We start from the raw sequence: 22,502 nt of genomic DNA, 5'->3' as shown, positions 1-22,502 counted from the left end.
CTCCCATTATGAAATATGCACCTGACACCTTTGATGGATGATCCTCTGCATGAGTATTATGTATGATGGGACTACTCCTGATTAAATCACAGGTTTCCCATAACAGATTTATTAGTTCTGTGGAGCAGTTCTTTGACATGACAGCTGTACAATGGTGCCTCATGAACTTTTCCTGTTTTCTTGCCAGAAAGCTTATCATCTAACTCTTTAGCATCCCTCCCTCAACCTCTAATGCAACTGAAAAAGAAAGAAAAAAGTGTTTTGAAAAAAAAATTCTAAGATCTGTCAGCTAAAAACTTTTTACGATATATATTCCTGTCTCTCCTTCCTGGCAGCTCAGTCTGTCATGTTTAGTACAAAGGCATTATGGGAGCTGATGAAGGAACTGATGTACAATAGAGTGCTTTAAAACAAAAAATAATTTGAAATTTATTGAGTACTTCTAAAAAAAAGAAGTATTCAACTTATGGTGGTCAAAATGGCACAAGAGTGCTGAGAGGCAGGTAGGTTTGATGCCTCCACTTTATGGCTACATAAAATGGCCCCTGGTATGTCTTGAGGGAACAAAACATCATAGGGATAGTGGAAAGAGCTCTGGACTGGGAGTTGGGACATCAGGTTTTGAATTTTAGCCCTGATAATTACTTGTTATATGTGACTATGTACTTGTCTCTTCTCCCTCTCTTGGTGATTTTGTCCTTTTTTAATAGATAGCACTCTCTCAATTCATAAATGTGTTCTTCAAACAAGGTTATCCTAAGTTCAAGGTATTTTGTGGGTCCACAGCTATTTAAGATCACAGTTTATAAGACGCCAACCATATGTTTACCTTTACAAGTATAATCTGGGCCTCAAGCTTAGGTATTTGAATAAGAGTCTTTTCATTGGTAGAAAAAATGATATCTCAGTTTTTTAGATCTGTGTGGATGGAGTTGATCAGAGCTTCTTTTGACTTCCAGTTTCTAGGGAGGACATTCACAGTTCTAGGTTCTCTTCACAAAGAAGTTCCTAGAAGAAGAGAAAGACTTTGGTAGAGGAGCTTGAGCCTTGAATGCACCTCTGTTTGCAATAGATTTGGGCAATTTTTCCTTAGATGAGACTGAGGACTTTGTCATTCAGTTGAGCAGAGATATCTTTTCCTAGTGGTAGAATTTAATTCACTCTGTTTATTACCTAGTAGATTATTATTTATATAATTTCTTTGATTATTGTTAGCTTAGATGATAGGGTTTATTCATTATTCAATATATGTGATGGTCTTTATATAACTGTTACTTGGTCAAGAGTTAAGCTTGTAGCACTCTTCCCTGATAGATTGTAACTAATAAAAGCAGCTTGAATCTGAATAAGATTTTCCTTAAATTAACAATATTTAGGGAGACATATAGATGTAAGTTTAGTCTGATATCTGTGACTGAGAACAGAGTTCACTTGCTTCAAGAATCAATCACTTGCTTCACTCCAGGCAGAAATCAAAGTCTCTTTTGCAGATAGATAGGTGAAATTCTGAAGGTAACTATCTACTCACCACCTCCTAATTCAGTCACATTTAGATAAACACACAAGAACATGTACCTAACCCACATGAGTAGTACATATACCTTGTACTACTCAGTTGGACATTTCAATTAGTTTAAATAAAAGATACTTAATGAGGTAAGAAAAGTTTTTTTTAAAAAACCCAGCAAGAAAAGAAGAAAACATCTCTTCTATGAATCTGGTGAATTTGCTCTGTTTCAGTCATGTCTAATGATTCTTCATTACCCCATTTTGGGGATTTCTTGGCTACAAATGAGGAAATTGAGGCAAACAAGGTTAAGTGATTTGGCCACTAGGGAGTTTCTGAGGCCAGATTTGAACTGGAAGATAAATATTCCTGATTTCAAGCCCAGTACTCTATTGCCTACATCACTGAACTATTTTGGTGAATCTTTCCTACAAATACATATACAATCAGTGGAAAGAGCAGACATATAGGAAACATACATGGAGAACTGCATATTTAGGGATGTGGGTAGCCAGATAAAATATGCATTAGCATATGCCTTGGGAACAGATATGGCTAAGTGAACATGAGTCTGGATCTCAGGAAATCTCAATTTCAGTTGGCATATTCAGAGTTGGTAATCAAGGCTAAAAACATACACAACTTGTGATAGCTTATTTGTGCTCAGAAAAAGAATGTCTCTCATTGGTATATATTTTTGTTTTGAATCACTATTGTTATTGGATGTTGGAGAAGGAAGAAAAGTCTCCTTCTCCACTTGCTGTATTCTGGGCTAGTAGATTGAAGGAAAACAAACTAGAGAAAAGTTTTCAACAGCAGAGCTGTTTTCACAGTTTGTAAATCAAAAAAGGGAGAGTTCCTCTGATAAGTTTCCCTTGACTCCCTGTTGCCAACCATCTTCCATTCCACTGGTTCCAGGGAACCAATAAAGATAAACAATAGAAAGATAAATAATATCTTTCTAGAAAGGATCTAGTATGTATATTTTTCATCAAGGGACCTGAAAATTCATCCTACTTCTTGGGAGAATCCTTTTTGACAAAGACCCATGCCACATAATTTCATCTAGCGGATAGAATGCAATAGATTTATCACAGATTTTTGTAATCATCTTCCCCCAACCCCAATACATAAAATAGTATTACTAGATGGTGGAAATTAGGAAGTATAGAAAACATACAAATAATTATTTAAGTGCTTATTATGGTGTGTACTAAGTGCTGAGGGAAAAAACAAAGTTTAAATAAAATATAATTCTTGACTTCAAGGAACTTACAGTCCAGTAGAAAGATAAGAAGTCCACTTATAACTATAATATTTGAGAATTATATCAGACAGTTATAAATTGAAGTGCTTTGCTCAGGGTGTATAGTTAGTACAAGTGTCTTCAGGTTCATAGATTACAGATTTATAGCTAAAAAGAATCTTAAAAGTCAGAGTGAAATCCTCTAATTAGATATATAATATTTAATTACATATAATTATTATGTAAATATAATAATATGTATTATATAATGTAAATATATGCTATATTTAATTATATAACATAATTTAAGGATGGGGAAATGTAAAGTTTTGAAAAGTTGTGATATACCTATGATCACAGTAAGGAACAGAGGCAGGATTTGAACTCATGTCTTCCTGATTTTAGGTCCAATTCATCTATTGTTCCACCTATTGTGCCCAAGGTATAAAGAACAGTAGATTTGTAATCAGAATACCTGAGTTCTAATTTTGGCTCTGCTACTTAATAGTGGTATGAAATTAGATAATAATAACAGCAATAACTTGTATTTAGTGCTTTAAGGAGTACAGAGTATCATATATATACATATATATATATATATGTATATATTATTTCAACTCTCTCTGCACTTCATTTGTAAAATCAGGACATGGGACTCAATGCTTTCTAAGTTCTATTACAACTCTTGAACCTATGATTCTCTCACAAAGAAGGTATTAATTCCATAGACCTTTGAGGATATGATAACTTAGTGATATGTGGAAACTTCATTTGTAATTCCTATTCATTTTAATTCCCAAATACCCCTTTGAAAATGTGCCTTTAGTATCTATGACAGCAGTGGCTGCCCAATATTGAAAGCCCTATTCAGTAGTCTTTGTGCACAGATACTCTGGCAGGAAACTGGTATTAGTGTGGCTGATGGTTGGTGATTAGTCTTATATAGTGCTTTCTTTCTTAAAAGGATTATGGTTTCCACTTTCTACTATTTTTTTAAAAGAAGGGAATTTTTCTGTCACGCTCAAATTCTTTGAGCTGAGATTTATCAACAGGCTTCTGTGATAGCAAAGTACTTTTCATCAGAGAAAAAGTTGGTTTGACAGACAAACATAGTATGTAATTAAAAGATTAACAACATTTCCCCTGAAATTGATTTAGGAGGAGACAACTTTTGTGCTAACTTGTTTATGATTAGATTATTTGTCATAATTTCTGAAGGACCAAAAATCAGCCTGTGATGGATTTTGTCAGTTTTAATATTTAAGCTCATGGACCATTTATTCCACAGAGCCAGTGGCACATACCTGAAAAATTTCCAGCATGTCAAATACAAGTCCTTTTCATTTAATGAGTAAATGTGAGTACCTCTCTGCATTCCAGCCAACACTTGTTTTTCTTTTCTTTTTTTTTTTTTAAAGGATGAAAACCAATATTTTAACTTTAAAAGGTGTTCTGTTAGCAGGAATGATCGTAGGATTATAGAGAAGGCAAGGTTTTCTATTTACCATGATCTGAAGGAATTTAGGAAGGTCCTCTTATCTGGGGATATCTCTGAACTGTACCACAGTGGAAATGGGATGAAGGTCATGAATCATGAAGATGGTTACTGAAAAGGGGGGGGGACAGGACTCGGAAAAGGAAAACTTGAAGACTTATTTTTCCTCTTTCACAATTTTGTCAAAAACTAGCCTCACCTGTAAATTTGCCATTTTTAGCTTTTAATGAATTTGGATAGGTTTGGGTTTCCTTATCTCAATTCTCACTTTCATTGCTATAGTGACACCTAGCTACATCTTTCCCTGAGAGTTCTAGGGGTACTCCTGAGGTTGTAAGTTATCGTATAGTGAGAGTGAGGAATAGCAAGGTGAATATTGACTTAAGCATTTGCAAAATATTAAAAGACCCAGAGGAAGACCTGAAACACAATGGGTGGATCTTTTATAGAACATTTTTGGGAGGGGTCCAGACACGTGGTTTCCTCAATGTTGGGAATTTCAATGCCTACCCACTAATGTTTTATAGCTTGTGATCTTAAATGTTGCTTGGGGGTACTGAGAGGTTATTGCCTATAACCCATACAGAGAATATTTTTCAGAGGTGGGCCATGAATACAGATTTTTTCCCTGACTCTCTCTATGCCATAGACATCTATGTCATATGCTTTTCAGAGGACAAATGTGGAAAAGAAAAGACAAGAATGACCCAAAATTCCAAAGTGTGGCTAAGTGGTAATCCGCCTGGATAGAGGGAGTACATCGATGATGAAGCATGCATCTTTAATTTATAATTATACTAAAGTATAAAAGGAACATTTCTTCAAGATGCATTTTGAAAACAAGCAATTTTGGGTACCATCATCTTTTTTTATTCTAGTATTTTTTGGGAATGCTTGCTTTATTTTTTAAGCTCAGAATAAAATTAAAAAATGAAAATTGTAAGCATATGCTTCATCAGATTGTTCTGGCTTGACCCACTTTTTAATAAGGGATTTGGTTCCAAAAAAGTTTACATACTTGTTAAGTCAGACTATGTGGAAAGAAATTCTCTTAAGGTGCAAACGAGGCTCTGAGTGTTGTCTGGTCAGTTTGGGGCTTTGTGTTAATTTTTGCAAGTCCATTTATTATCCTAGTGGCAAGAGCTAAAGTAGTTTCTGAAATTGGCTAAATCCCTCTCAGAGACAAGATAGCTGTTTATTTACTGGAGATCATGTCTGCATAGGAGTTCCAAGCTCTCCTTCATGTTAATAAACTCCTTGTTCACTTCACAGTGTTTTCATGTTTGAAATAGGGCTCTTGCCAGAAGGACTTATATCTCAGGCCACTCTTTCTATTACATACTGCTACTTCTTTTCTCCTCATTCTGATAAAGCCAGGAGGAGGGGCTGACTTGTTTTTTTCTCCTCACAGTCATGTCCAAGCTAAAACCTTCTGGAGGCATCACTGTGAACCTTTTTTCTCTCTGTCCGTCTCTCTTTGTTACCCTGTCTAGAGCCTCAGCAATGTTTCTGTTTTCTTGATCAAGGTGTTTAATGTCTTGATCAAGGAATTCAGTGTTTAGATCAAGTTTTTCCTCTTCCTCCATCCCTGTCCTTATCTTTGGAGATTTCAATATACATGTTGATGTCCACTAAAACACCTTACCCTTATAGATCATCAACTTTTCCAGCTTCCTTAATCTATATGTCTCAATACTGCATATCCATTCTTTGACTTCTAATAATCAAATTTCTGATTCTAATATTCTATGGAAATGTCTCTTTCCAGCAATCTCTATACAGTTCACTCTAATGACTTCTTAGTCCAAATCCTTCTTAACATCCTTGCAACTTGTGATGCCAATGACCTCCTTATTCTCTTTTATATTCTCTTATTCTCTCAGCAGAACCTTTAGCCCTCCCATTCTTCTCTTTTCTGCCATTTTTATCTTCCCTGCTCTGATCTCTCTTTTCATCAAAGTCCTGACCATATAGTTGACCAGTTTCAATTGACAGCTAGGTCCCAACTAGTGTAAAAAGTAAATCCCATAAGGTGACCACATGTATTCAGATTTGTATTATTTGAAATTATAATCATGTAAAATATGGTAATAGGTTCTAGTTCAATGGAAATATACAGTGTAAATTTGAATAATACTGTATAAATTATGTATAACATTTCAATGAGATTTATTATTTTCACTAATTGGGAACTTGGCTAATTTTCCTCTCCTTAAATTCTGTGTCTTTTGTCCTGATGTTCTTTATGCCCTGCCAATCTTCAACTCGGAGTCACTCCAACTATCTGTCTTCTCTGCTCTTACTCCTATGTTGCTGAATGAAGTTACAGGAAGTCATGCATTTGTGCTGCCTGGCTTCACTACAATGAATGTTTATCTAATTTCACCTGGGCTTTCATTTCTACATAGCTGCTTTAGTTAATTTTGACTATTACACTCCCTGAAGCAGCTGTTTCAAAATTTTCTCTTTATTCAAGCTGCCTATGCCTTTCCTACCAGCTGATGGATTCACATTCTATTTTTACTGAGACATCTATCCTGAGTTCCTCCAATTTTCCTATTCCATACATCAAAATCCTATGACATTTTCACTTGTTGTCTCCTACTTTATTCTCCCAGGACTTGTGCCCATGGATCCTGTAGAGATCATCCCCTTCTCCCTCTTCTCTTTAATCTCTATTTTTCTGCTGGCTCATTTTTTGTGCTCAGGTGCTCTCTCTCCCTTTTATTTTCATTATTTAATATTTTATTTTTCCCTAGTTACACTTGAAAACAATTTTTAAACTTTTGTTTTTAAAACACTGACTTCCATATTCTTTCCCTTCCAACCTCCCCACTCCCACATTGAGAAAGCACAGAAGAAGTCAGGCAAAACATTTCCATATAAGTCAAGTTGTGAAAAAAAAAAAAAACCATAGACCACTCCCCAAAAAACCCTCAAGAAAAATAAAGTAAAAAAAAAAAGTATGCTTCAATTTGTATTCAGACACAATAAGTTTTTTTTTTTCTGGGGATGTTTAACATTTTTCATCATAAGTCTTTCATAGTTGTCTTAGATTATTGTTGCCCTCCATCCCTAAAAGACCTTCCCTTTCCTTGCTACTCTCTCAAGTTATCATCCTATATTTCTCCTTTCTTTCATTGCCAAGCTCCTAAAAGGATTCATATACTCTTGTTTCTACCTATTTTATTACCAACCAATCACCTCTCAACTTCTTATAATCATATTTCTGATCCCAATACTCTACTGAAACTTCTCTTTTCCAGTGTTCTCTTAATAGCTAACTCTGATGGCCTTCTTTCAGTCCAAATGATTTTTTATCTCTCCTGCAATTTGAAATGCTATTGACCACCTCTATCTCTGTCTCTCTCTTTCCTTCCTTCCTTCCCTCCCCAAACTCAATTTCCAAAAATATTTCTGTTGTTATTCAATCATCTCTAACTCCTCATGAACCCATTTGAGCAAAGATGCTGGAGTGGTGTGCCATTTTCCTTCTCCTGTTCATTTTAACCAATGAGGAAACTGAGGTCAAGTTGTTTAGGGTCACACAGCTGCTAAGTGTCTGAGAGGAAATTTCAATTCATGAAGATGAATCTTCCTGACTGTAAGCCTATTCAGTGCTACTCTAAGTGCACTTATTCTATTCTATTCACTTTATTATCTAGCTTACATTGTTCCAAAACAACACTTCTTCCTTATTATGTTCCACATATCTGAGTAATTCTTCCAATCTTATTTGATGGATCATCATTGATTTTTAACTTTAAGGACATGTGTCCCTCAGGGATCAGTCTTGGATCTCTATTGGATCTTATCAACTCCCATGAGTTAAATTATCATCATTGTGCAAATGGATTCAAATCTAGTCCCAATTTCACCTGTGAACTTTGGTTTAATGTCACCCATTGACCATTGTAAATCTCCAGCTGGTTGTCTTAAGATAATTCATGCTAACCAAAATAGAACTTATTTTCTTTCCTAAATTCACTTCTCCTCCAAGTTTCCATACTCTGTTTAGGCCACCACTATTATTCCCTTAACCTAGGCTAACAATATATCCATGATTTTCTTTTCTTTCACCCCATGCATTTAATCATTTTCAAGTCTTATTTATTTTACCTTTGTAAGATCCTTTCTATTCATTCTCTTCTCTCTCTTCACAAATTCGTCATCATAATTCAGAAACTAGTTATTTTTAATCAATTTGAAGGCCATCTGTAGTTATCCTGATCTACGTCTTATCACCAGACTGAAATGGCTTTGGAGGAGAAAATGAGGCTGGTTTTGCACAGAGACGTTGCAATCTTATTTAAATTCAATTCATTTGCATGTCATGATATCACTTCCCTGATGGCATGGTTCTTTTTTTTTTTTTTTTTTTGATGTCATGGTTCTTTATGAGAATAAAGGACAAACAAAAATAACCATTTTGATAATCTACTGCTACCTGATCTCCCTGTTTCCAATCTTTCCATTATCCAATATATCACCTACACAATTGCCGAAATAATCTGCCTAAAACATTTCCTTGCTCAAAAACTTTCAGAGCCTTTAGAAAAAAAAATACTAATTCCTCAACCTGATGTTATAGTCTAACACCAAATTATCTTTTCAGTCTTATTTTACTTTCCTTTGTTTCCTGAATTCTATGTTTCATTCTGTAATAAGAGAATTTATATATTATGTTGGGAGTTGCAAAGCATCTTAATTTATCCCATTTGATCCTCCCAATAGCTCTGAGAAGTAGGTGGTATTATTATCCATATTTTCAAATGAGTGCACTGAGACAGACAAAAGTTAAGTAATTTGCTCAGTGTCAAACAGCTAGTTAAGTTTCTAAGATTGAATTTGAACTTAATTCTTTTGGGCTCCAGTTAAAAAAAAGAAAAGACAAAATATATCAGTAGAACACAGAAACAATTAGAGCAATACAAAAACTGAATAATATACCACAGTTGGTTTCTTTTCACTGAAAACCTGGAAACAAAGCCTCAATGACTATTTTTTTTGGGGAGGGGGAGTATAGTATATCAGAGAATCATCTTAATGCATGCATTGGACTGGATGGTCTTTTTCAAATCTGAGATTTTATTATTCTATGATCCTGATTCAGGTATCATAAGCTTTGTAAAGCCTTTCTTGATGTTCCCCATCGTTAATGATTTCTTCTTCAACAAGATACCTTACATTCATTTATCTGTGTATATGCATTGTAAACTCCTGGTAGATTTGTTGAGGGCAGAAATAGTTTCACGTTTGTCTGTCTATCCCCAGTATCAAGCAATATGTCTTATTCACAAGAAATGTTTAATGTTTATTGAATTGAAATGAACAAAATATCCTGTTTGTCCTATTTTCAATATAGAAATTAAATTAATTCACCATCATAAGATGTCTAGGATATGTGATGGTTTTATCTGTGACAACTGCTCACTCTGAGGTTAATTTTTGAGTGACATTTAGATTGCCTCAGAATGTGAAAAAAATTTGGAATGTAGCTGCCAAAAAGAAAGAAAAGTTTTTTTTTTTTTTTTTAAAGAGTCAGATCAACTAATGCTTTGATCCTACTTATCAAAGATTTAAATAAACTGAAACCTGGGAAAGATTCTGGCTTAAAAAGACCAAAGTCTCCCATTGCATTCTGACCTGTATTTTACTTTGGAGAAGACTTTGGAGAAGAGACTGAGGCTGATGACTTTGCATATTCTACCTCACTTAAATCCAATTTACTTGCAAGTCAAGACATTATCACCCTTGTCATGTCATTGGTCCTCTGAGAACAAAGAAGAAACAACATCAGAAGAAATTTTTTCTATGAAAGAAGTTGGTTTTAATTGAGGTTTTAATGGTCAAATCTTGGTGTCAAATCTAGCACTAAAATGTTCTGTAGATAATAGAATTACAAGAACTTAGAGTTTTGGGTTTTCTAGTCCAATTCCTTCATATTACATAAAAGGAAATTGATGGCCAAAGGTTTGAAGTGAATTGACATAATGGTATAATGGAAAGCACAATGCATTAGGAACATAACCTGAGGAAACTAAAGGGTCATCTATAAATTTTCGAGCTAGTTTAGAGCCAGAGATGTTGGAGCAAACTAGCATCAGAGTAAAAACATCTGATGAAAATTGTCTAGAGTGGGGTGGAGAAAAACCTCAGTTCTCACCTTGGCCTAGGAATCTGCCTTCATTAACCCTCTCCTCTAGTACCTTTTAAGCAGGGGAGGGCCATGAGAAGTTCTGGAGGATTTTGGACTTCCTATCTTACCATTGGTCTTACAGAACCAGTTGACAATAGTGTCTGCATTGAAAACCATGACTGGATTTGCTTTAGATGCATGGCTTTACAAAGAGTCTGATAAAGAAGCTACACTATATTTAAGGGGAAATTTTTGAGTATGCTGTGAATGGGAGAAAAAAATTTATAGTACCCAGGACCTTTCAATTATCCTTTTGTCATATATTTTCTTAAAATATGAACCCACTTTTCCTTGGATTTTGTATGTACTTATGAAAAAGTGTGCCACCGATTTTTTTGAGGGTCTATTTTACATTTAGTACAATATCCCTTTCTAAAAGTTATTTATGACTGTCAGACTAAAATGATTCTCAACTGATAATCTTGTAGGTAAGGGAAAGGAAAAGAAAGAAGCATTTATCAACCACATACTATATACCAGGTCTGGTACTAAGCACAATACAAATATTATTTCATTTGATCCTTACAACAGTTCTAGAAGATAAGTGCAATTATTATCCCCATTTACAATTAAGAAAACTGAGGCAGACAGAAGTTAAGACCACACAGATTTTAAAGTATCTGAGGTCAAATTTAAACTCAAGTCTTCTTGTCTCCAACTTCCTATTGCACCACCTAGCTCTGGGGAAGCACATTGCGGGGGGAGAGGGGGTGCGGGGGGGGGGGGGGAGGGGGCGCGGGGGGGAGGGGGCTTGAGCTACTGGTAATAGAGAATCACTCACAATGCCTCATGGATACCTCTGGAACCTTAAGGGGGAGATGTAATTTTGCCCTAACACTTGAGATTCATCTCTTAGGCGGAGAATTGTGATAAAGATCTTCAGAGATTATATGGGCAAGAAAAAATACCATAAATTCATTTTCTGATCTTTGGGGGTAAGAAATACAGGCATAGAAAGGCCATGGATCGAGAGTAAACAGCTGTTTTTCATCTTCTGGGCTCTGGTTGAATCAATCTTTTTCACTGGCTTCTAGTGGGCACTTCAAAAGAAATGTAATCTTAGAAGAGGAGGATGAACAAGGACTTCTGCCAACAGCTAGTAAGTGAGCTGAAGGGTTTTAACTCTATATGTGCTTTTGGCTTAGTAACTGGTCAGTGAGCTCCCCTTAGGTAGTTAGATTTACATTTCAGTTACCTCAGGAACTCTAAGAGACTCTCTGTTAATGGTTAGAGCTTCATTCACTAGATCTTTCATGTGAATTGACTTGAGGAGAAGAGTAATTAATACTAAAGTGTGAAACCACTATTGGATATAAAACTTTGTCTCTTTAACAAGTTTTACAACTTGCAAGAGTTAACTGTTCTCTCCAGACAGAAGGAAAGTTATAGATGTAGGAAGGTCACTTTCCCCATACTAGATCCAGAAGAAGCAAAGGAAGACCCTTCCAAAGAATATTAAAGGGGATTCAAGATAATTTATCTGTTCCCTTCTTAGAAAGACAGAAGAGTCAAGAAAACTTTTCTTTTTTATCTCAACTTATGAGCAAATATGACTTCTCAGGGAGTATAGGCCCATTCTTATATACTGTCAACAATCTGATTGTTACACTCTCCAGCTGCCCAGGGAGTTCTATCGATTATCTCTGGGCAAGTTTGGACAAAAGGTGGATTATAGTAACACCTATGAGGAAGGTTAAAGGAGTCTAGATTATAGGGAGGGAGCCTAGACTTTTTTTTACTAAAGAGAACCAGAGACTGAGGTCTTGAGGCACAATCTAGAAGACTCATCCATAAAAATACTTCATTTCCAAGGATCTGTGTCTCAGGATCTCCTTGTCAGACCTGGAAATCTGGTGAGCCTCTCTGTCAAATGACATTGCAGTTCAGCAAGGCATAATAATAATTTTTGGATTGAAGTCTGTGTTTTCCATGGAGAAAAATGGAGGCAAAAAGTTTCAATCCCATTCTCTAAACCTGACCACCTTCTTTTCTTTTCTTTTCTTTTCTTTCTTTATTCATTCATTCATTCATTTATTTATCATTTATTTATTTATTTAATAATAACTTTGTATTGACAGAATCCATGCCAAGGTAATTTTTTACAACATTATCCCTTGCACTCGCTTATGTTTCGATTTTTTTCCCCTCCCTCCCTCCACCCCCCCCCCCCCAAGATGGCAAGCAGTTTTGGCACATACAGGTCCCTTTCCCTTTTTTAGTATTTCTTTGGGGTATAAGCCCAATAGAAACACTGCTGGATCAAAGGGTATGCACAGTTTGATAACTTTTTGGGCATAATTCCAGATTGCTCTCCAGAATGGTTGGGTTCGTTTACAACTCCACCAACAATGCATCAGTGTCCCCATTTTCCCGCATCCCCTCCAACATATTTAACATGTGGCAGTATATCCTAGATACAATACATATTTGTAGAACCGAACAATTCTCCTGTTGCACAGGGAGAATTGGATTCAGAAGGTAAAAATAACTCGGGAAGAAAATCAAAAATGCAAATAGTTCACATTCATTTCCCAGTGTTCCTTCTTTGGGTGTAGCTGTTTCTGTCCATCATTTATCCATTGAAACTCAGTTAGGTCTCTTTGTCATAGATATCATCTTCCATCAGAATACATCCTCATACAGTATCATTGTCGAAGTGTATAATGATCTCCTGGTTCTGCTCATCTCACTTAGCATCAGTCCATGTAAGTCTCACCAGTCCTCTCTGTATTCATCCTGCTGGTCATTCCTTACAGAGCAATAATATTCCATAACATTCATATACCACAATTTACCCAGCCATTCTCCAATTGATGGGCATCCATTCATTTTCCAGTTTCTAGCCACTACAAACAGGGCTGCCACAAACATTTTAGCACATACAGGTCCCTTTCCCTTCTTTAGTATTTCTTTGGGGTATAAGCCCAATAGAAACACTGTTGGATCAAAGGGTATGCACAGTTTGATAACTTTTTGGGCATAATTCCAGATTGCTCTCCAGAATGGTTGGATTCGTTCACAACTCCACCAACAATGCATCAGTGTCCCCGTTTTCCTGCATCCCCTCCAATATTCATCATTATTTTTTCCTGTCATCTTAGCCAATCTGACAGGTGTGTGGTGGTATCTCAGAGTTGTCTTAATTTCTCTGATTAATAGTGATTTGGAACACTCTTTCCTGTGAGTGGTGATAGTTTCAATTTCTTCATCTGAAAATTGTCTGTTCATATCCTTTGATCATTTATCAATTGGAGAATGGCTTTATTTCTTATAAATTTGAGTCAGTTCTCTATATATTTTGGAAATGAGGCCTTTATCAGAACCTTTAACTGTAAAGATGTTTTCCCAGTTTGTTGCTTCCCTTCTAATCTTGTTTGCATTCGTTCTGTTTGTACAAAGGCTTTTTAATTTGATATAATCAAAATTTTCTATTTTGTGATCAGTAATGGTCTCTAGTTCATCTTTGGTCACAGATTTCTTTCTCCTCCACAAGTTTGAGAGATAAACTATTCTATGTTCCTCTAATTTATTTATAATCTTGTTCTTTATGCCTAGGTCATGGACCCATTTTGATCTTATCTTGGTATATGGTGTTAAGTGTGGGTCCTTGTCTAATTTCTGCCATACTAATTTCCAATTATCCCAGCAGTTTTTATCAAACAATGAATTCTTATCCCAAAAGTTAGAATCTTTGGGTTTGTCAAACACTAGATTGCTATAGTTGACTATTCTGTCTTGTGAACTTAACCTTTTCCACTGATCAACTAATCTATTTCTTAGCCAATACCAAATGGTTTTGGTGACTGCTTCTTTATAATATAATTTTAGATCACTGACCACCTTATTTTCTAGGCCTGTTGCAAGGCCTAAAGATCTCTTCTTTAATTTTCAATTCTTCTAAGGGCTATGACCCTTATCATTTATGGTCAAAATAAAGTTCCTTGAGCAGTAAGGTTGATACAGACTCAATCTTATTTTTCTTTCCACTTTGTGGAGGCTACATTGAGAGACAGATAAGAGAGATAGAGAGAGACAGACAGACAGACACATAGAGAGAGAGACAGAGAAAGAGAAAAGAAAGGAGGGAGAGATGGAGAGAAATGGAGAGAGAGAGAGAGGGAGAGAGAGACAGACAGACAGACATAGGAACATAGAGACACAGAGAGACACAGAAAGATAAGACACACAGAGAGAAATAATGATGGGAAAAAAAACTAGACAGGAAAGGGGAAGTGCAAGACAGGAGAAAAGAGGTGCAAAGGTGGAGAATCATTTGTGCTTTTGGGATAAAGAATGAAGTAGAAAGGAAGGTTTATCTGATCTTTTACAAAACATACCAGAAACAGGGAATTCAACTGCCTTTGAAGAATTACCCCATCTCTAGTAAGGGATTATATCCCAGTAATTTCAACCATTTGGGAAATGAAGAGAGATTTCATGAAAGAGATGGGTTTATATTTTGATGCATTTAAACTTCCATAAAGGAAGGTTTAAATTGTCATTTAGAGAAAGAACCGTCATTTCAGGAAAGAACATACCAATTTTTCAAATCAAGGCATCAGCTATCAACTCTTCAACAGTACATTGATATCACAGGCAGGAAGATACTGAAGATTGACTGTGAAGACAATTTCCAGAAAAAGGAGGGAGGAGAGGGAAAAGATGGTAAAGGGGTACTACACAGGAAGAGAAAATGTATCTAGAACACAGATAGTTGATATATATCTGTTATCTAACAGCCAGACCCCAAAGTGGAGAGGTGTTTTATTTTTATCACAGATTGTACAATCAATTTATGACTTGTAGTATATTACCATATCATTCTTCAGAAAGTCTGTAGCAACCAATAACAATCTGCCTCTTTCTCTACCTCCTTGCCAAAATAAATGCTATTATTTTCTTTTTCTATTTTTTGCCATTCTAGTTTTGTTTTTAAGACATTTTATTAATGCTTTGTTTTTACATTACAAACATTTGTATATTGTTCACATTCCTTAAGATGTTTGTTGTAATAAAATAAAACCATTAAGCAAAACATAAAAAAAAAACCCCAGTAACTTCATCTGAAAGTGAATGTAACATTCCACATCTGTAGTACTTCCTCTGCCCCATTTTTAAAAATTGCTTTTTTTTGGAAAAAATTGTTTTGCCACCAAAGACTTTTCCTTTTTTCTTCCTCCCATCCCCACCTGATTAAAAAGAAAGATAACTCAAATTCCTTATAACAAAAATGCTTGGTAAGCAGAACAAATTTCCTCATTGTCTATATGCAAAAATATGTCTTATTATGCCCCCTAAATCTATCAAATCTCTTTCAGGAGTTCAGAGTATGTTTCAGCATTAGTCTTATAGAATCATGAATAGTCATAGTATTGGTCATAGTTGATACAACTTTTAAAGTTCTTTGTCTTTTTAGTGTCATTTTATAAATTGTTTTTCTGGTTCTGCTCATTTCATTCTTCATCAGTTTACAAAACTAATGTCAAAAATAAATATAATATAATAAAAATAAATAATAATTTAAAACTTTATGTCAAAATTATGTCACTAATTTTGAAAATATTGATATTATGGTATCAACTGATCTTTTGCATCTACTTCACTGTGTATAAGATTATCTAAATCTCTTTGAAATTATCTATTTCTTCATTTTTTCAGCATAATAATATAATAATTATATTCATATTTCATAATTTATTTATCCAGTCCTCAATTGATGGGCATCCCCTTAGTTTCTAGTTATTTGTTACTTCAAGAAAAACTATTATAACTGTTTTTGTGTTTTCTTTTTTTTTGGGGGGGGGGAGGGAATAGTGGTATAGCTGGGTCAAAGTACACACAATGTTTTGTAACCTTTGGTGTATATTTTCAAGTTGTTTTCCAGAGTATTGTACCAATACAGAGAGGTCCATCAACAGTTCTTGTTTTGCCTAGCTCCTTCAACATTTATCATTTTCCTTTTTTGGTCATCTTGGTCATACTTTTGGTCATACTCTGATGGATGTGAGGTTGAATCTCAAAATCAATGCAATTTGTAATTCCCTAATTAGTAGCAATTTGTAACAGTTTTTCAAAAGATTATTAATAGATTGGGTTTCTTACCTTGAGAATTGCTTTGTTTACATGCTTGGAACATTTAGCAATTAGAAAATGACTCTTACTTTTTTGTATGAGTCAGCTTTTTACATATCTTGGAAATAAGGCCATTATTAGAGAAACATATGGCAATAATTTTTACCAATTGTTTCTTTTAAAATCTTAGCATTATTGTATTTGTGCAAAGTATTTTTAAACTTTATATCATTGGAATTACCCCTTTAAGTACTAGAACTGCTAGGTATAGCAATAAAACAAGAAAAAGAAATTGAAGAAATTAGCATAGATTAGAGGAAATAAATTATCACTTTTTAAAGGTAGTATAATTAAAGAATAATGCAGAATCAACTAAAAATAATTAAAAGAATTCATAACTTTAGAAAACTAAATCCATACAAATCATCACCATTTCTATATAATATCCATAAAAATAGAGACTGAAAGAAAAATTCCATTTAAAATTACCACAGAATGTCTAAAATATTTCGCAATCTACTTATCAATATGGGTAGCTAGGTGGAACAGTGGGTAGAGCCCAGTTCTTGGAGTCAAGAAGATCTGAGTTCAAATCCTTTCTCAGATACTTCCTGGCTATGTCTACCAGTGAAGTCACTTAACCCTGTTTTTCTCAAAATGAGGTGAAGCAGGAAATGACAAACTGCTCCAGTATCTTTGCCAAGAAAACTTCAAATGAGAGCATGAATTATAGGACACAACCTGAATGACTGAATAATAATATCTACCAATATAACACTAGAGTCAAATATCTGAATCTACTTTTGGAAGATATAAAGTTAGAACTAAATTACAGGAAAAATTAATTATTCTTGGATAGTGCTAATTAAATTAACTAAATTATTTAACACCATCACAAACTACCAAAGGATAACTTTATAGAATTAGAAAATAAAATAACAAATTTATATGAAGGCAAAAATATTCCTAGAATCTCAAGAGGAAATAATGAAAAGAAGGAATGGCTAAGCAGGCTATGTTTGAAACTATACTATAAAGCAGTTATAGTTAAAAAAAATAGGGACATTATTCAGTGGAACATATTAGGTACACAAAATACAGAAAAATCTAGTACCCTAGTATTTCATCAACACAAAGATCTTAGATCCTGGGATAAGAACTTACTATTAGACAAAAAATGCTGGGGAAACTGGACAGTATTGTGGAAGAAATTAGATCTAAAACAAATATTTTACACCTTACACTAAGATAAGCTCAAATGGATACATGACCATGATATAAATAAGAGAAACATGAAAAAAAATTGCCTATCATATATATATATATATATATATAATATCATGACCAAATAGGGATAGAAAGGATCTCAAAATGTAAAATGGTTTTTTTTTTTTTTTGGTTATACAATCCTTAAAAGTTTTTGCATAAAACAAATCCAATAAAGTTGAATTTAAAAGGGAAACAACTGGGAAAAAATCAGAGATGTAATGTAGCATCCTAAGATTATCTTGATTTATATTTCTCAGGATCACTGAGTCCTAGATTACAATTGGAAGTCTGCTTTGAAGTCTAGAACCCTTCCCCCCGCCCCACCCACCCCCAATTTTATATATGAGAAAACTGAGAGCCAGAAAGTTTATGTGATTTATTGGCAATTACACACAGTGGGGTTATATGAAAAAAGAATTCTAAAACTGTACATTCTAGGCCTAGACCTGCCAGAAACAATTTTTATTAATTTTAATCCTATTCCAAGCATCATTCTGGAGAAATGCCCAAAGGGACAGAGTCCCCTCATGCTCTTCAGACATGTCTCTCTGGCAAAGACATTTTTGAAGTAACTTTTATAAGAATCCTAAATGGGGAAAATATGATCAAATATAGTTATAAGGCATTTAGGGTAAGGTAAAGCTAACATCTTGAAGCAAAACAACACAATGATCCCTTATTCTTTTTGGGCATATCCTTGTACAATCATTTCCCTAAAATCATTTCTGCCTGTGACTACTTCCCTCAAGAATTCTTCCTCTCAGCTGATTTCTGGTGGCATTCAAGTAATCAAAGAGAACTCTTACTTTTCTAACTGGCTCATTATCCTAATCCCTTCAGGACTCTGGGAAAGAGACTGCTATTTTCAGGTGGGTCAAATCAAAAGCCTCAAGCCCTAGTGCTTGATGGGTCACTACCCTAATTACTTTAAAGGAGGAGTCCTTCTTGGGCCATTGGGACAGAAAGGACCAAACCATTGTTTCAGAACTGACAAAGAAAAACTGTCAAAAGTTTCTTTTTTAGCTTAATCCAATACTTTAGCTAGGTAAGTCACAGTGGTTGACCCTGAGCAAGTCACAACCTTAATTTTCTCATCTGTAAAATGGAGAGGATAATAGAATCTGTTTCATAAGGTTGCTGTGACGAGCAATTGAGATAACAAGTGTAAAGTAATTTTAAACTGTAATGTTTGATATAGCACGTCAAATGAGGATAATTTTAAATGTTCTTATTTCTAAAAGTGGGATTTGGGATTAATAAGATTTTGGTCTGCTTTGAACTCAGGCCCTCCAACTCAAGACTCAAAATTTAATTTTCTTTCCACTCTACTACTCTTTCTTCTTTATTAATAGTGAATTTGAGCATTGTTTCATGTAGTTATTAAAAATTCATATTTTATACTTCAAAAATATTCATGTCTTTTGAGCATTGTTTGATTGGAGAATGTATATTACTTTTAAGGATATTAACCAACATTTTATGAATTTGGGGTGTTGGACTTTATCTAATCTATTTACTATGTATATTTCTCTTTGGCCTATCTGTTTTTTAAAATGTTAGAGTCATTGTTTTTTATTGTGTAAAACTTTTTCATCTCTGTAAAATCAAATCTATCAATTTCATCTCTAATAATTTCTTCCACTTGTCATGTTCAATTCTTCTAAACATATTTCCACAATTATCATGCTGCACAAGAAAAATCAGATCAAAAAGGATAAAGGATAAGAAAGAAAACAAAATGCTAGCAAACAACAAAATATAGTATTGATCCACACTTAGTCCCCACAGTCTTCTCTATAGGTGCAGAGGCTCTCTTTATCACAAGATCTTTGGAACTGGTCTGAATCACCTTGCTGTTGAAAAGAGCCAGGTCTACCAGGATTGGTCATCATATAATCTTGATGCTATTTACAATGTTCTTTTGGTTCTACTCACTTCACTTAGCATCACTTCATGTAAGTCTCTATAGGCCTTTCTGAAATCATTCTGTTGATAATTTCTTATAAAACAATAATATTCTATAACATTCATATACTATAACTTATCCAGCCATTCTCCAACTGATGGCCATCCACTCAGTTTCCAGTTTCTTGCCACTACCAAAAGGGCTGCTACAAATATTTTTGTACAAGTGGATTCTTTTCCTCTTTTTAATGATCTCTTTGGGATATAGGCCCAATAGAGACACTAATGGATCAAAAGATATGCACAATTTGTTAGCCTTTTGGGTATAGTTCCATATTGCTCTCCAGAATTTTTAGATCTGTTCACAACTCCACCAACAATGTATTAGTATCCCAGTTTTTCCACATCCCTTCCAACATTCATCATTATTTTATCCTGTCATCTTAGCCAATTTAAGAGATGTATTGTGGTACCTCAGAGATGTCTTAATTTACATTTCTCTGATCAATAGTGATTTAGAGAATTTTTCATATGACTAGAAATGGTTTTAATTTCTTCATCTGAAAACTGTTCATATTCTTTGATTATCAATTGGAGAATGGCTTGTATTCTTATAAATTTGACTCAATTCTCTATATATTTTAGAAATGAGGCCTTTATCAGAATCCTTGGATGTAAAATTTCTTCCCCAATTTACTGCTTCCCTTGTAATCTTGTCTGCATTAGTTTTGTTTGTACAAAAACTTTTAAACTTAATATAATCAAAATTATCCATTTTGCATTCCATAATATACTCTTTGGCTACAAATTTCTTCCTTCTCTACAGATCTGAGAGGTAAACTATTCTTTGTCCTTCTAATTTACTTACAGTATCACTCTTGATGTCTAATCATGTTCATTTTCTTAATGAGCTCACTGTATTTTCTGCTAGGTCTGCTCCCTACTGGTCTCCACTGGGTTTTGTTGCTCAAGTTTTATCCCTATCTAATTATATATGGCTCTCTTGGATATTTTTCCTATGGACTTTGCTCTTTGAACATCTTTGATGCCTCATTGGGTGTTCCTCTTCTTGTTACTTTTCTACTGAATATGTCACTATAGACATATACAGTCCTGCTATTAGGAATGATCCTCTCAGGATGGTGGTTGGGGTAGAGAGGTTCTTTGCTTTCAACTTTTGCCTTCTTCAGCTGTACTTGATTATAATGCCTTTTCATCCTCAGAAGAGTAGGGGCTGTGGTACCATTTTATATCAAAAGCCAGACAGTTATAAAAGTATTTTCAGAAAAGTCAGTAACCCAGCAACAGACGAGCCAAAATCCTATGGATAAAGCCTTAGATTCTTTTCATCATGGCTTAGACTGATGAGAAGTCGTTGATCTGTACCTAGATTCTTCTAAAGAAGTATAGATCAGAGACTTCTCTTCAGTCTAAGTATGGAAGTATTTCTAGCTAAGTTGTAAATGTCTTCAGGTTCAAATCTGCTTTTTCTTTTGTATAAAATTCCTGATCACTGCACTTGATGTGTTGGTAAACAACTTCACTCTAGCTCATGGTGAGTATTTTGTATATCTCCTAATTTTGATCTCTGAAGTCTAGACTATACCTCGTAATTAACGTTGTAAAGACTGTTCTAATAATTATCAAATAGCTCTGGGGTTTGGGGTGCCACAGTCTTTTTTTTCCCTAAGCTTTTGTGTTCTTCCATATAGATGAATGTGGGGAGGTGGGGATGGGAAGGAGGCACAGAAGCAAAAAATAAGCCCAGGGGGCAAGATTGCCTCTTTTACCTGCTTAGCCACATTCCTGTCTTTTCATATGTAGTTATGGCCAGCAAAACACCAAAGGGTTTTGAGCTCACCCTAACAATCCTATAGGCAATGAAGTTCTATTGAATGCTATGGGACAAGGGGAATGACTTGATCAGATTTGTACTTTAGGAATACTTTAGGAATAGTATTTAGCAGCTATTTGAAGGAAGGAAAGAGGCTAGAATAGAAGTAGGGAGATCTGATTTGTCACCTGGACTATATCTGGGCTTCAGAATTGACTTTCTTGATTATTTCAACATCATGAATTTAGTAACATGGAAGGGAACAAGCTTTTATATAGTGCCTACTCTGTGTTTTCATAACTATCATCTCATTCAATTCTCACAACAGTTCTGGGAAGCAAAATGCTGATATGACCCTCATTTTACCATTGAGGAAACTGAGGCAGATTGAATTTAATTGATTTGCCCAAGATCAAACATCTCATAAGTATTTGAAGCTAGATTTGAATTCAAGTCTTTCTGATTCCAGGTCCTGGGAAGGGAAAGAAAGAGAAAATAAGAGAAGGGAAGTGAAAAGAAGATAAGGGAAGAAAAGGGCAGGGCAGGGAATATGAGGGAAGGGAAGGAAAGCAAAGTGAAGGAAAAGAAAGGTTTGGAGACATACAGTCTCTGCCACTGGCTCAAGTCGATTGTGTTCCTCCAATTTTAATGGGTCCCCATAATCCAAATTTAACAGTGGGATTCATTTTTATAAAGAAATATTTACTTCAATGATTGTTGTTGTTTGCCTTCTTTTTTGATAAGGACCAATGCCATCATTAGGTGATGGTTTGACTCGCATGTGAATGGATTTAAGTGGGACATAGTTGCACAATGTTGTCAGCCTTACTCTTTCTTCAAGAGTCATCAAAGACCAGTAGCAATACAAAAGTCAAGATGATTGGCAATGCAGCAGATGACCTGTTTCTTCCATGTCTGATTAAGCCCTAATTGCTCCACAGTGCCTGTTTCAGCAACCTTTGTGGTCATTGGAAG

Source organism: Antechinus flavipes, chromosome 1, assembly GCF_016432865.1.
Source record: "Antechinus flavipes isolate AdamAnt ecotype Samford, QLD, Australia chromosome 1, AdamAnt_v2, whole genome shotgun sequence".
NCBI classification, from domain to species: domain Eukaryota; kingdom Metazoa; phylum Chordata; class Mammalia; order Dasyuromorphia; family Dasyuridae; genus Antechinus; species Antechinus flavipes.
Note: the sequence above shows the minus strand (reverse complement) of the source record.